The sequence below is a fragment of the Macrotis lagotis genome, chromosome 3, assembly GCF_037893015.1.
Source record: "Macrotis lagotis isolate mMagLag1 chromosome 3, bilby.v1.9.chrom.fasta, whole genome shotgun sequence".
Classification (NCBI taxonomy): Eukaryota; Metazoa; Chordata; class Mammalia; order Peramelemorphia; family Peramelidae; genus Macrotis; species Macrotis lagotis.
Window position 1 is genome coordinate 115,104,612 of NC_133660.1, and position 13,071 is coordinate 115,117,682.

General features: G+C 43.4%; 1 pseudogene; it reads right to left on the minus strand.

Annotated features, from left to right (window-relative positions):
* Positions 1 to 122: 122 nt before the first annotated feature.
* On the minus strand, positions 123 to 6,526 carry LOC141517781 (tafazzin pseudogene; annotated as a pseudogene).
* Positions 6,527 to 13,071: the final 6,545 nt, after the last annotated feature.

The window sequence follows — 13,071 nt, forward strand, 5'->3', positions numbered from 1 at the left end:
ATTTGATCTTGAGTCTGGTATGAGGTTTGGGTTTCATATTCTACATGAAATATAATTACTAATGTTCATTCCCATCACCAAGATTTGGAAATGTGGGAGGCTATCTCCTCTACAACTTCCTTGGTATACACCAGAGACTACCTTGTCCTGGAGGAACTTCCTCCCTGGACCTCACTCTATTGATAACTGCCTTACTAGGATCAAAATTTCAGGAAATCATCAGTCAGTATTAGTCTGCTTCATTTCATTCCTTCCTCTTTGGTTTCCCTCGCAGGTTTTGCCTCCTCCACAACTGCTCCATACGTGTTTATATGGTTTTTCCTCTCTCCTCTTCCATTTCTGGAACCATGAACTGTGATCAATCAACTCTACCACTGTTCTGGGAAGGAATGTGTCAACCTATTCTCTATTGCCTTACCCATCCACTTTTGGCTTTTGGACCAAAGTGTGCCTCCCTGGTCACAGTCCCCCATGTCTGTTGAATTCTCCATTAGACTCCTTGAAGGCAAGAATTGTCTTTGCTTTCCTCCTTGTTCCACCAATGTTTAATCTTGTAGAACATGTTAAGAACTTAATGCGGTTTTCTGGGTGGGAGAGGAGGATGTAGATTCACAAAAGAATGTGAATTTAATTAAGTACATTGTAAGGGATAAGTAATTGGAGTCAAAGCAGGTAGCATAATTCTAGAGAGGCCAAATTAGCCCTAGATTTCATGAGGAGCAAGGGAGAGGAGGATCAGAAAGTTTGGGTAGGTTGTTTTCTTAATGGTTAAATGTATAGAACTAAAATTTCTGGTCAAGAATGCTAAACTCTACAGGTAGGATCCCAAAACAAGTCCCGTTGGACTCAGGCCCTGGTGAAAGGAAGAGATTCCCCAAAGTTTCATTTATAATGTGTGATATATCACAGCTTCTTCCTTCTGCCTGTCTCTTCTGGTGCTAGATTAAATTGACTGGTATCTGTTCAGGCGACCTGCAGAGAAGACCTCTCGTGGTGAAGTGTAAATGATATTAGGGAGGCAAACAGGTTTTTCCCCCTTTCTTTTAGCCAGAGTGAGTAATTGGTTGTTCTTGAATGTCAATCACTGGCAGGGTTGTTATGAACTCCCATGGCCTTTGTGCTGCTAGTTTTGACAAAGATGGAGTTCCATAGATGGAGAGCCTCTTTTTTGGCAAGGCAGTGGGGTTAAATGACTTGCCCAAGGTCACACAGCTAGGTAATTATTTTTTTTTAGATTTTTTTTTTCAAGACAATGGGGTTAAGTGGCTTGCCCAAGGCCACATGGCTAGGTAATTATTAAGTGTCTGAGGTCGGATTTGAACCCAGGTACTCCTGACTCCAGGGCCAGTGTTCTATTCACTGTGCCACCTAGCTGCCTCTGAATGAGAGCTTCTTAATCATTTCTTTCACTTTCCCATCTGTAATCCTCTCTTTTGATTCAAAATTTATTTTTTGATTTCTTCTCTCCTTTCCTCCTCTCTAAAGCTAACTCCTCTTTTGTTCTCTTGCTCCATTTCCCTCATGCCCCTTGCCAAGAATCCCTCTCCAGAATCTTCTTTCCCATTTCCACCAGTTTCTGTTTACCTACCTTTTACCTGCCTTAAAGCTGGGACCCATACTCACAAAAACCCCTTTCTTTGATCCTAACTTACTGGAGTTTTGTTCCCCTCTTCTTCCTTTCCTTGCCATCACTCTTACCAATTCCTTTTCCCATATAACTGTGGAGTCACAAAATATATTAAAAGAAATGTGGAATTCTCTCATTAAGATCAGCTAAGTTATGAACTGATTAAAGTATTCAACAACAGGGTCATAATTGTCTTGATACCACTGGTCAGTGAAGCCTAAGCACATCCTTGCTGGGGTTAGGGGCTCAGAGAAAAGTATTTAGTCCTTTTGGTATAGACCTGGAATTGGTATTTCCTAACGCAGTGAGCTGGAAGAGGGACCTTCTGATAGATCCAAAGAAAATCCATATTATACTGAGATTGCCTTATCAGCATCCCTCTTTTCTCTTTAAAACTTTAAAATAAGAGCTCTATTGATGTTTTTTATATTATATGCATTTACAGATTATTCCTGTTCAGTAAAATAAATACAGGGTCTTCTTCTGAAAGTGCATACATTGTTTCAATTCTCTAGCAACTCTTCTCACCTCTCTAATTTTAAAAAATTAACAAGAATCTATTTTTTCTTCCTCTTTCCTCATCCCATTTGAGAAAAAAATGTCTTTAACTAATATGCAGTCAAACAAAATAAGTTCCTTAGTGGTGGTTCATAAAAGTAGCTGTCTCATTCTGCATCCTAAATCTGCTATGTTTTTGTAATGCATAGTAGGTTTCATCATTGTTCCTCTAGAAAGATGATCATTGCAAGGTTTGTAGTTTTTACAGCTGATTTATTTTGATTTATTTTGAGTGCTGTTATTGTATACATTGTTCTCCTGGTTCTACTCATTTTATTATTCATAAGTTTATTAAAAGTCCTCAAAATGGTTCATTTTTATAATATTAACTCTATCATATAAATTATTCTAATTCTGATTATTTCACTGTTTCAGTTCATAGAAATCTTCCCATGTTTCGAAACCATCTGTTTCCTCATTTCTCACAACACAATAGCACGCCATCACATTCATATACTAGTTCTTTAGTCATTCCTCCATTGCTGGACATTTTTTAAATTTTTATTTTTTTACCACCACAAAAGAGCTATTATACTTTTTTGTACCTAAAACACTTTTTCTTCTTTTTTTTCTTAAATCTTTTTTTGGAGGATCAGAACTAGCAGTGGAATAGCTGGACCAAAGGGTATATACTGCTATGTAACTTTTTTTAAACTTCTTTTTACGAAGGGCCAGAATAGGATTAATTATCCTTCAGTGGATTAAAAAAAAACAGGGGTAGCAATTATTATCTCAGACAAAGTCAAAGCTAAAATAGACTTAAATAAAAGACATTAAAAGTGAAACTATAGTTTGTGTCACCAATATTATTCAATGTTGTTTTAGAAATGCTAGCAATAGCAATAAAAGAAAAAGAAATTTAAGGCATCTGTATGGAAAATGAGTAATAAACTATCTCATTTCGCAAACAATATGATGATCTATTTGGAAAATCCAAAAGATTTAACTAAAAATTAGCTGAAACAATAATTTCAACAAAGTAGCAGGATATAAAATAAACTCACATAAATCATCAGCATTTTTTAAATTGCCAACAAAACCCTTAAAGAAAAGATAGCAAGAGATACCCCTAACTGCAGACAATATAAAATACCTGAAAGTCTACCTGCCAAAACAGATTGAGGAACAACTTGAACATAATTACAAAACACTTTTTATACAAATAAAAAATTTAAATAATTGGAGAAATATTAATGTTCACACATAGAAAAAGTCAATATAATAAAAATGAAATTTTACTTGTGACATTTTAAAAGTTTAGAGAAATAGTTTCTGGGTAATTTAATCATTTTATTAGTAAGGCCAGCAAGTTATTAATAAAAGAATGATCATTTGGCTGTCTCTCTTAGGTCAAAGACAATATAGTGGTGGGTTCACAGTTTATATATCTTCCAGAAGGGTAGTTTTTCAGTGAAGGATTGCAAGTGAAGTGACACAATGTCATCCCAGGACAGAGAATCTGTCTTAGGCAACCCCCACCTTGGGCTATCTAGACAAAAAGATCTGTTGCCACCCAACTTGAATAGAACCAATCTAACCTACCTTAGATTAAATTCCCTGTAAAGTTGGGTATGGTCTGACCAAGATCTAGGAGAGTTAATTTAATCTTCCTAACAGTGGGCAGCTAGGTGTCACAGGGGACAGAGCACTGAGTTCAAATATAGCCTCAAAAGATACTTGATGTATGGCCCTGTGCAAGGTCATCTTCAGTAGTCCTGATTCATATCGGAACACTGGACCCAGATGGCTCTGGAGTAGAAAGTGAGGCTGGTAACGCTCAGCACTCAGCACTCCCTCCCTCAAGTCTGATCCACATGCAAATCATGATATTATCTCTCTGAGGCCATGGTCTTCTTTGAGAATGAAGAACCAGACAACATTATTAATAATGTCCTTCAACAAGAGACTTAGTTTTTATAAGACTTTAGAGGGAGAGCTCTGATTATTGGTTATTAATAATTATTGCTCATATTTCTCTGATTTTTTTGGAGGGGTGGAACTGTGGCATAAAAAGAGAAGTCAATGGGTAAAGGGAAAGGCCTCCTCAGTTTTGGACCAGATTTCACCAAGAGTCCCCTAGAGGCAGCCAGATGGACTGAGACCAGAGATCTGTCTCCTGCCTTTGCCTTGTCTCAACCAAACCTAGACCATAAGAGAAAGAGGGAAGAATGAAAATGTTCTGGGAACATCTAGAACTAGCCAGTTTCTCCCTTATATTTGAGATGCTTCAAAATTGTTCCATGATTTTATGTATGGACAAAGATATTCCCACCAACCAGATCATAATCCCAAAAGATAATCACTATGACAGTTAACTATTCTCACAAATCTGCCTTTAAAGTATTTCTTAGGTCTTCTGACCCCCTTGACTACCTATCCCAGCATTTCCCAGTCTTCATTATCTGCTAGCAGAGCAGAATGCAAAGCAAACTTTCAGATAAAAAGTGGAAAGGTAACAATTTTTATCCAGGCTTTTGGAACTCCAAAGAAGGTTTCTAGGCTTTAATTGTCCCATAAAGCATATGAGAATGTTCCAGTTAAAACAGGAACTTTGAGCTGGCTTCTTAAGGGAGCAGGGAGGTCACTATAATGCATTCCCATGGACAGATGTCCAAAAGAGCAAGCACAAAGCACATACTTTTGAGCCCAGGGACACCTGGTTGAAACATACTCTGCTCCCTCCCATCACAATCACAGAAGAGCCCAAGAAAAACCCCATTCCTTCCAGACTACCCTATTTCATTGATTTGCACCAGAGACCACAGAAAAAAAAGTGTTGGCCTGTCAGCTAGAAAAACAGAAGGGAGGGACCTTCCTAGGTGACAGTCTTCTGCCACTCCCAATACACATTGGCCAGGGTGAGTTGCTGGTGTCTGGAAGGGAAGTAGCCTCTTGCTGACTTCCCATGCACTTGGGTTCCCTGCCTTGGGCAGAGCAGGACTGAGTTCAGGGCTGCAGGAAGCCTCCCAGTCTCAGGGTTGCACTCCCAGGACTGGACTAAGGGCTGTGAGGGCCTCCCAAGGACAGGGCTCAGGGCTGCAGGAGCTTCTCAGGACTGAGCTCAAGGCTTTAGGGGCCTCCGAAGGACTGAACTCAGGGCTGCAGGAGCCTCCCTCCCCAGGACTAGGCTCAGGGCTGCAGGAGCCTCTCAGGACTGGGCTCAGGACTGCAGGAGCCTCTCAGGACTGGGCTCAGGGCTGCAGAAACCTCCCTGGGCCCAGGCTCGAGGCTTCAGGGACCTCCCCAGAACTCGACTGTCCCGCTCAGTCCGCAGCTCGGGGCCCCGGGAACCTGCGGGCTAAGCCAGGGCTCTAAAGTGGCTGTGGAGCGATTCTGCCTGGGCCTTGAGGCCCTGAAACTCGTCCTGGATAAAGTCTGTCAGGGCTTTGCGCATCTCCAGCGCCGATCTATTCTCGGCTCGGAGCCGTTCCAGGACGGGCAGGGCGCTGAACGGCTTCCCAATGAGCACCGTGATTTTCTGCCCAAACCTGGGGAAGTAGGGCGGCGCGTTGGGCAGCACGTCGCTCATCCCGACGTGCCAGACGGGCAGGATGACGGGGTCCAGGCGACACTCGGCGATCAGGCGGCCGATCCCCCACTTAAACCGAAGAAACTCCTGGCTCATGTTCACTTTCCCTTCGGGGAAGATGTGGACCCAGTCCCCGCGGTTGAGTTTCTCCAGGACAAAGTCCATCCCCTTCTGGTAGACGCCGTCCCCGCGGCACACGGGGACACACTTTCCCAGGCTGAAGAAGTGCGAATGCAGCTCCCTGGTGAAACAGATGTCGGCCGCCGTGGGCGTCCACCTCATCAGCCTCAGGTTCCAGATGTGGCGGAGCTTGAGGATGCCCCAGAGGTGGGGGTCGTCCATGCAGGACTGGTGATTGGAGACGGTGATGAGCGGGGTGGCCGGGCCGCGATTCTCCAGCAGCTCGTACAGAACCTCCTGGTTGTGCACATTGAGGCGGTTCATGTACTTGGTCCAGAAGCAGCTGTAGGTCCCCACCAGGCCCATGACCACGCTGCTGGCCAGAGTCCAGGACGCCGCGGGCCCCGAGGGGAAAGGCCACTTCACGCTCAGGGGCATCTCGCCGAGTGCCAGGCCTCCGATGCCAGGCCGCCCCGGCTTCCTGCGCCACGACCCCCGAGCGCCCTTCCGGGCCGGCCCCGGCCGCCTCCGGCTCCACCCCCGGCCCGCCCGGCCTGACTCCGCGAGGAGAGGTGTGGCCTCCCCGCCGCCTGGAACCCAGCCGGGCAGCCTGCCCTGGCACCTAACGCGGCCCCGAGCGGGCGCCCCGCCGGGAAGGGGCAGAGGACGGCCCCGAGCGGCGCCCCGGGCAGGAGCGGACCGAGCTGTCAGACTCTCCCCCAGACTCCCGGGCTCTGCCCCGCTCGCATCTCGGCCCACGTCCCTGGGCGCAGTCTCTTCTCACAGACCCCCCAAAGCGGGGCTTCTGGTCCGGGGAGTCTCTTCTCACAGACCCCCCAAAGCGGGGCTTCTGGTCCGGGGAGTCTCTTCTCACAGACCCCCCAAAGCGGGGCTTCTGGTCCGGGGAGTCTCTTCTCACAGTCTCTCCCCCAAAGCGGGGCTTCTGGTCCGGGGAGTCTCTTCTCACAGACCCCCCCCAAAGCGGGGCTTCTGGTCTGGGCTGTCTCTTCTCACAGTCTCTCCCCCAAAGCGGGGCTTCCCTCTGGTCCGGGCCGTCTCTTCTCACAGACCCCCCAAAGCGGGTCCTCTGGTCTGGGCTGTCTCTTCTCACAGTCTCTCCCCCAAAGCGGGGCTTCCCTCTGGTCCGGGCCGTCTCTTCTCACAGACCCCCCAAAGCGGGGCTTCCCTCTGGTCCGGCTTCGATTCCTCTTTCCCATCCAGCGCTGGCTGAAGGTCAGGACCTGAAGTTCTGGGTGGAGGAGAGTCTAAATCTCCACTCGGGAGTGGCTCAGGGAAGGCCAGAAGAAATCTCCCGCCAGTACTTGAGAAGAATGCGTTTCCCTGGAGACCTCGAGCCAGACCCGAGTCTCCCTCTAAAGCCCCCTTTTCCGGTCGTCGTCATGACTGTGACGTTGGGAAAGGGTTGAGAGACGCGGTGTCTGGTAATTTCATCAATTTATTAGTAAGGCCAGCAGGTTATTAATAAAAGGATGGTCATTTGGCTGTCTCTAACCCCCCCCCCTTTTTTTACAATACCAAAGTTTTCTGGAATGATTATACCCATCTGTACCACCATTAATAAGGGCAACAGTGTTCTTGTTTTCCCCACATCCCTTCCTATATTTGCCATTCTTTTTACTATGCCGATGAGTATGAGGTGGATATCTCGTTACTTTAATTTTCATTATTCTAGTAGTGATTGGGAGCATTTTTTCATGAGGCTAAAGATAGCTTGAGTTTCTTCCCTTAAAAATTGTCTGTTCAGTTCCTCAGGACATTTATTAGTTATGGAATGGTTCTTTTTCATATCAGTTTGAATTGGTTCTTATATATGTTGGAGATGAGACTTTGTCAGAGCCTACATCCATATGCTGTTCTGCCTCCCATTTCTATAGGATTCTTACTCTCAAAGGATCATCAAATCACATACCCATGGCTCACTAGGTTAGAGTACAGTGCCTGAGATCAAATTTGTGAACTGCAGCAGGCCATTTATTCCTGTTTGCCCTCAGTGTCCTCCTCTCTAAAATTAGTTGAAGGATATGGCAAACCCGTCCAGAATCTTTGTCAGGAAAACTCTGGGGGCGGCTAGGTGGCATAGTGGATAGAGCACTTACCCTGCAGTCAGGAGTACCTGGGTTCAAATCCGGTCTCAGACACTTAATAATGACCTAGCTGTGTGGCCTTGGGCAAGCCACTTAACCCCGTTTGCCTTGCAAAAACCTAAAAAAAAAAAACCTCCATATGGAATCAGGAAGAGCCCCATGTGACTGAACAACAAAAATTAGTTGATAAGATTCAATACCTCTCTGAAGCCACTAGATGACTCAAAGGATAGAGATCTGGGCCTAGATCAAGAATAATCTGAATGTGAACTCAGATTCTTACCAGCATGTGCCTTTGAGCCACTAATAATAGTGTAATAATAGTACTATCTTGTGAACCCTCATTGTGAAGATCCAGGGTCATTGTAAAGCAGTGGCACTTAAAACTGCCTCCCTCCCTCCCTTCCTTCCTTCCTTCCAATTGTACTTTAATAAGTTTTAATTTGAAGATTAGAAAAGCTTCAAGGCTTAGAACCATAATTATGAATTTTTTTTCACTGAGTCAAAATAGTTGAAAGAAAAGTCAGTTCAACCATGGGTAGAGTAAGAGAAAGGGTCTAGGCTTCACCTTGTGGTAGTTGTGGGAAGAAGCTGGTTGAGGACTCCATGGCAGTGGGACTATAGGTGGTGTCAGGACTATTGGAGGGCTGTGAGGCTAGGTGTGGGGATGGTAATTGTCCTTCTCCCCACCCCCAGATTAGCTCCCCAGGACAAACTCCCATTTACTTTTTACTAGTTACAACTCTATCGAGATCCAAAGGAATTCTATTAGTAGAATGAGAAATGGTGAGGTTGATTTGAGGGGCCAAGAAGAGTTGCTGGCTGAAACTCAGATCAGGTTGTGGCCTGTTCATGAGATGGCCCTAGTGCCTCATGCTCAATTAAATAAAGATGTTCAGGAGCCAGTCCAAGTTCACTCCAAATAGCTTCAAGGGGAATCATTAAGAAAGAGGTTGACTATAAGTTACCCAGAATTTTATAAGACTTTATAGGTAATAATTTAGAATTTTTTAAAGCAATTAGTAGTCTATTAAACCCCCAAAACAACCTTGTACAGACGAGACAATGATACGATCTCTTAAATCCACATTCTGATTTGTCCTTTCTGAGAAACCTAGAAACTAGGAGAGGCCATGGACCAGCTGCTGCCTAGTAGAGATGAACAGTTTTCTTCTTCAACCTGGAAACAGTGAAAGTGGGAGAGCATGAATGGGATCTGGAATTCTGGTAAATGGATTGCTGGGTAGCCCCTCTTCCATCATGATTGCAGCCTCCAAAGCCAGAACTATCCTGATGTTTTCAGTACAAGAACAGCAAAGACATGTCAGGCAGCCCTCCATCCCCTTCCCTTTCCCCAAGCTCTATTCAAATATCCAAGTAGCTGTGGTGAATTGGGAAAGGAGAATGGTTCCAACACCCTTACTCATTGCTCCTGGGGTTCAATGGAATCATCCCTGATTTTGACCTGGATAGGACCTATTGATTCCTCTTCTCATGGGGGCTCAGGCAGGCAAAGTGAGCCCTTGGGTCATTACAAGGGGGTAAGAGTTTCCTGCTGGTGGCAGCTAGGTGGTGCAGTGGATAAAGCACCCTCTCTGGAGTCAGGGGTACCTGGGTTCAAATCCAGTCTCAGACACTTAATAATTACCTAGCTGTATGGCCTTGGGCAAGCCACTTAACCCCATTCGCCTTGCAAAAAAAAAAAAGTTTCCTGCTGAACAGACCACTCGTGTGGTACTGTGAAAAGAGTTCTTCCCTACTCTTTATCCTCTAGGAGGAGGGAGAAAATTTAAAGCTCAATTTTTTAAAAAAAATGAATGTTAAAAATTGTCTTTCCTTTAATTGGGATAAAATGTAATACTATTTTAAAAAAGAAAAGAATGTTCAACTTTGCATCAGAACATTTAACTCAGACACTGAAATTTTGGATGAAGTTGTTAAACCTCTCTAGGCCTCAGTTTTCTCATGTTATAAAAAAGAAGGGGGGTTGGGGATTGGAAGTTGGAATTTAGTGCAATGAAAAGAGGTACAGTTGTGTTCGACTCTTCTTGACCTCATTTGGAGTTTTCTTAGCAAAGATACTGGAATATTTTGTCATTTTCTTCTCCATCATTTTACAGAAGATACCCAACAGGATTAAGTGATTTGCCCAGGGTCATATTGCCAGATCTGAGTGTAACTGTCCCTGACTCCAGACGTAGCACTCTATCCTCTGCACCTGTTCACCTGAGTTCAAACCCCATCTCTGTTATTTGTTACCTTGAACAATTACTTAATTTCCTCTGTGCTTCTATTTTCTTCTCAGTAAAATGGGGGTTCTGAATTGGTAAGCCTTTGAAATGCCCTTCTAGTTCCTGATGTTTACTCTTCTGAGTCTAAAGATCCTATGAGTTCTACAATTTTGTTCAACTCTAAAATCCTTATAGAAATGCTCAGTCCTTCGGAATCTAGGAAGGTATCTGGGATCCTCTGAAATTGAGGGTTCAGATTGTGGTCCTGAGATAATTGTGGGAGCTGCTGGCGGTGATTCAGAGCTTCTCCAGGCACCTGTGGCAAAGGGGGTGGCTTCTGACACTCCTGGGCTTGAGCTTTAAGAAAAAAAAACCTGCCATGACTTAATACAGAATTTATCTCCATTATGGACCAGAAGAGAACAAAGGTAGGAGGTGCTCAAAATCAGCCTGAGGCTGGGGTGAGGAGGAAGCTTTCAGGTGGTAAAGAAGCTAGACAAATCAGTTATTTCTTTGGTAGATAACACTGCCTCCCTTAATCCACCAATCAATGACTGACAGATGGCTTTTCTTGGGAAATAACTCTCACCATACCATCGCAGACCGACAACTGCTTTGCCAATTTGCCAATTATAACTTTAGAAAGTTTCTTGGGGGAACTGAGAGGTTAAGTTGTTTAGAATCACACAGACTAGATGGTTGAGAGTTAGGACTTGAATTCGAGTCTGCTGCTTATCTATTATGGCTAAATTCCCCAATTATCTTTATAAATGTTTTGTATTTAACAGGGACTTGTACAAAAGTGAACCACTTCAGGTCCAGCCTAAAACTGAAATTGGATTGTTTCTGGGGTAGACAGAAATCCTAATCCTAATCCTTCTATCAAGGTTGGTAGAATTATAGTTCATAAGATCCCAAATTTCTAGTGGAAAGAGAGGAATCCCAAAAGCCTAGAGCTAGAAATCCCTCATTTAAAGATGAGGAAATTTAAAGATGAATCCTAGAACCTAATTTCCTTATTACACATTTTTCTACCACCCTCCCCTCTCCCCCCATCTTCCCCTTGGCACCTAAAAGTTGTACATGTTTGTTTGTGTTTAACATATTTACACTTTAGTCATTTTGTGTAAGAGAAATTAGGTCTAAGGGAAAAGAAAGAAAACCATGAGACAGGAAGGAAAAACCTAAGTGAAGTTTTTAAAAAATTAACATAACGCATTTAGATTCTGTGAGGTTTTTTCCCCATCTGATTGTGGATGACATTGTCCATAACAGGTCACATAGGGATATCCTGAATTTCTGAACTGCTGAGAGGAGCTGCGTCCATCAAGTGATTGTGATCAACTCACAATGTTATTGTTAACATGTGGGATGTTCCCTTGTGAACCCTCACAAGTCCAGGGTCCTTTCTTTTAGACTAGGCTTCTTCATGATCAACATGAAGAATGTATGGGTCAGACACCTTGATTTGTGTTCTAAATGGTTATTGTTTTCATTGACTGAAAACTAGGGAAGGAAGCAAGCAAGCATTTAGTAAGTGCCTTCTCTATTCCAGGGATTATCCAAAGTCTTATAAATATTATTACATTTGATTACATCAAGGAGGTAAGTATTATAATCCTCATTTAACAGTTGAGGAGATTAAAGTAGATAGATAGCAGTTAAGTGTCACACAGCTACTTCATGGCTGAAGATGGATTTGAACTCAGGTTTTTCTGACTCCAAGTCCAACTGTATTAAGGAAATACTAATAGTTTCTTACCCTTCATTTCAATCACAGTTAAGTGACTTGTCCAGGGTCACACAATCCAATACTATAACTGTTGTTCAGAGGAGAGTGATAAGTGTGCAGGATTGGAGTCAGAAGACCTGGGTCCAAACTATGGCTTTGCTCATTATTACCTGTGTGATATGCCCCCATAAAAGTCCAAATTTCTTTATCTGTAAGTGAGCATGACTTCTTTTTTCTCTTTGGGATCTTAAACACATGGTTCAGTTTGAGGAATCAGAAGTTTAAAAAAACTCAACCTATCCACATAATAACAATTAAAAAAAACTAATCAAAATTGAATTAATGAACCAAATGATGAATAAACTCAGGTACATTCTCCATCCATTGAGGCCAATTTAACAAGCTAAGCAATAAAAACAGTCCTGATGTGCTTTTGTCCTTTGTTCCTTTAATAAATAATATATTAATTTAGGGCCTTCAGGTTTACAAAGCTCTATCAATGGGAAAAGAATGGAACAATGCCACCTCTCAGAGGCAAGATATCATGGGAATCTACCCAACAAGTTTTTTGGACCAGTCCTGACAACTTTCAATGACTGAAGGGTGAAACTTTCCCATGTGAGCTCTGTTTCCCATGTGAGTAAGCTGTGACTGAGCAGAAAGATGAGTAAATTGATGTCCATCGAAAAATAGTGCACTCAAACTATAAAATGGTAAAAAAAGAGGCAGGTCCAAGTGAGATGCTTCAAATTGGGTCCTTGAGGAGCTTCACAAAGACAAGGAAAAGAAGAGACCAAAAAATAGGGTTTAATTATTTGATTAAGTCAAATCATCCATGATTTCATTCCCATAGGAAACAACTTTCCAGATTTGATGTAGCCCCTATTCCCTGGTGGCTGACCTACTGGTTCTGAGCTGCTCTGGCTAGATAGATACCTCATCCATCTCTAGATCCAAACTTGAAGCCTTTCCAGCTTGGTAAGATCTGGCACAGTACAGTATGGGAAAACTCAGGGTCATCTTGAGGCCCTGATGAAGCACTGGAGGAACTGAGTTGCAAAACCTGTTTAATTGGCATGGGTGAGGCACAGCAGACTTCTGGAGATGAGTCTTTCCACTTGGGCTAGAAGTGAGGGAAGTGTTCAGTTTTATGATTTCTTAAAAATGTT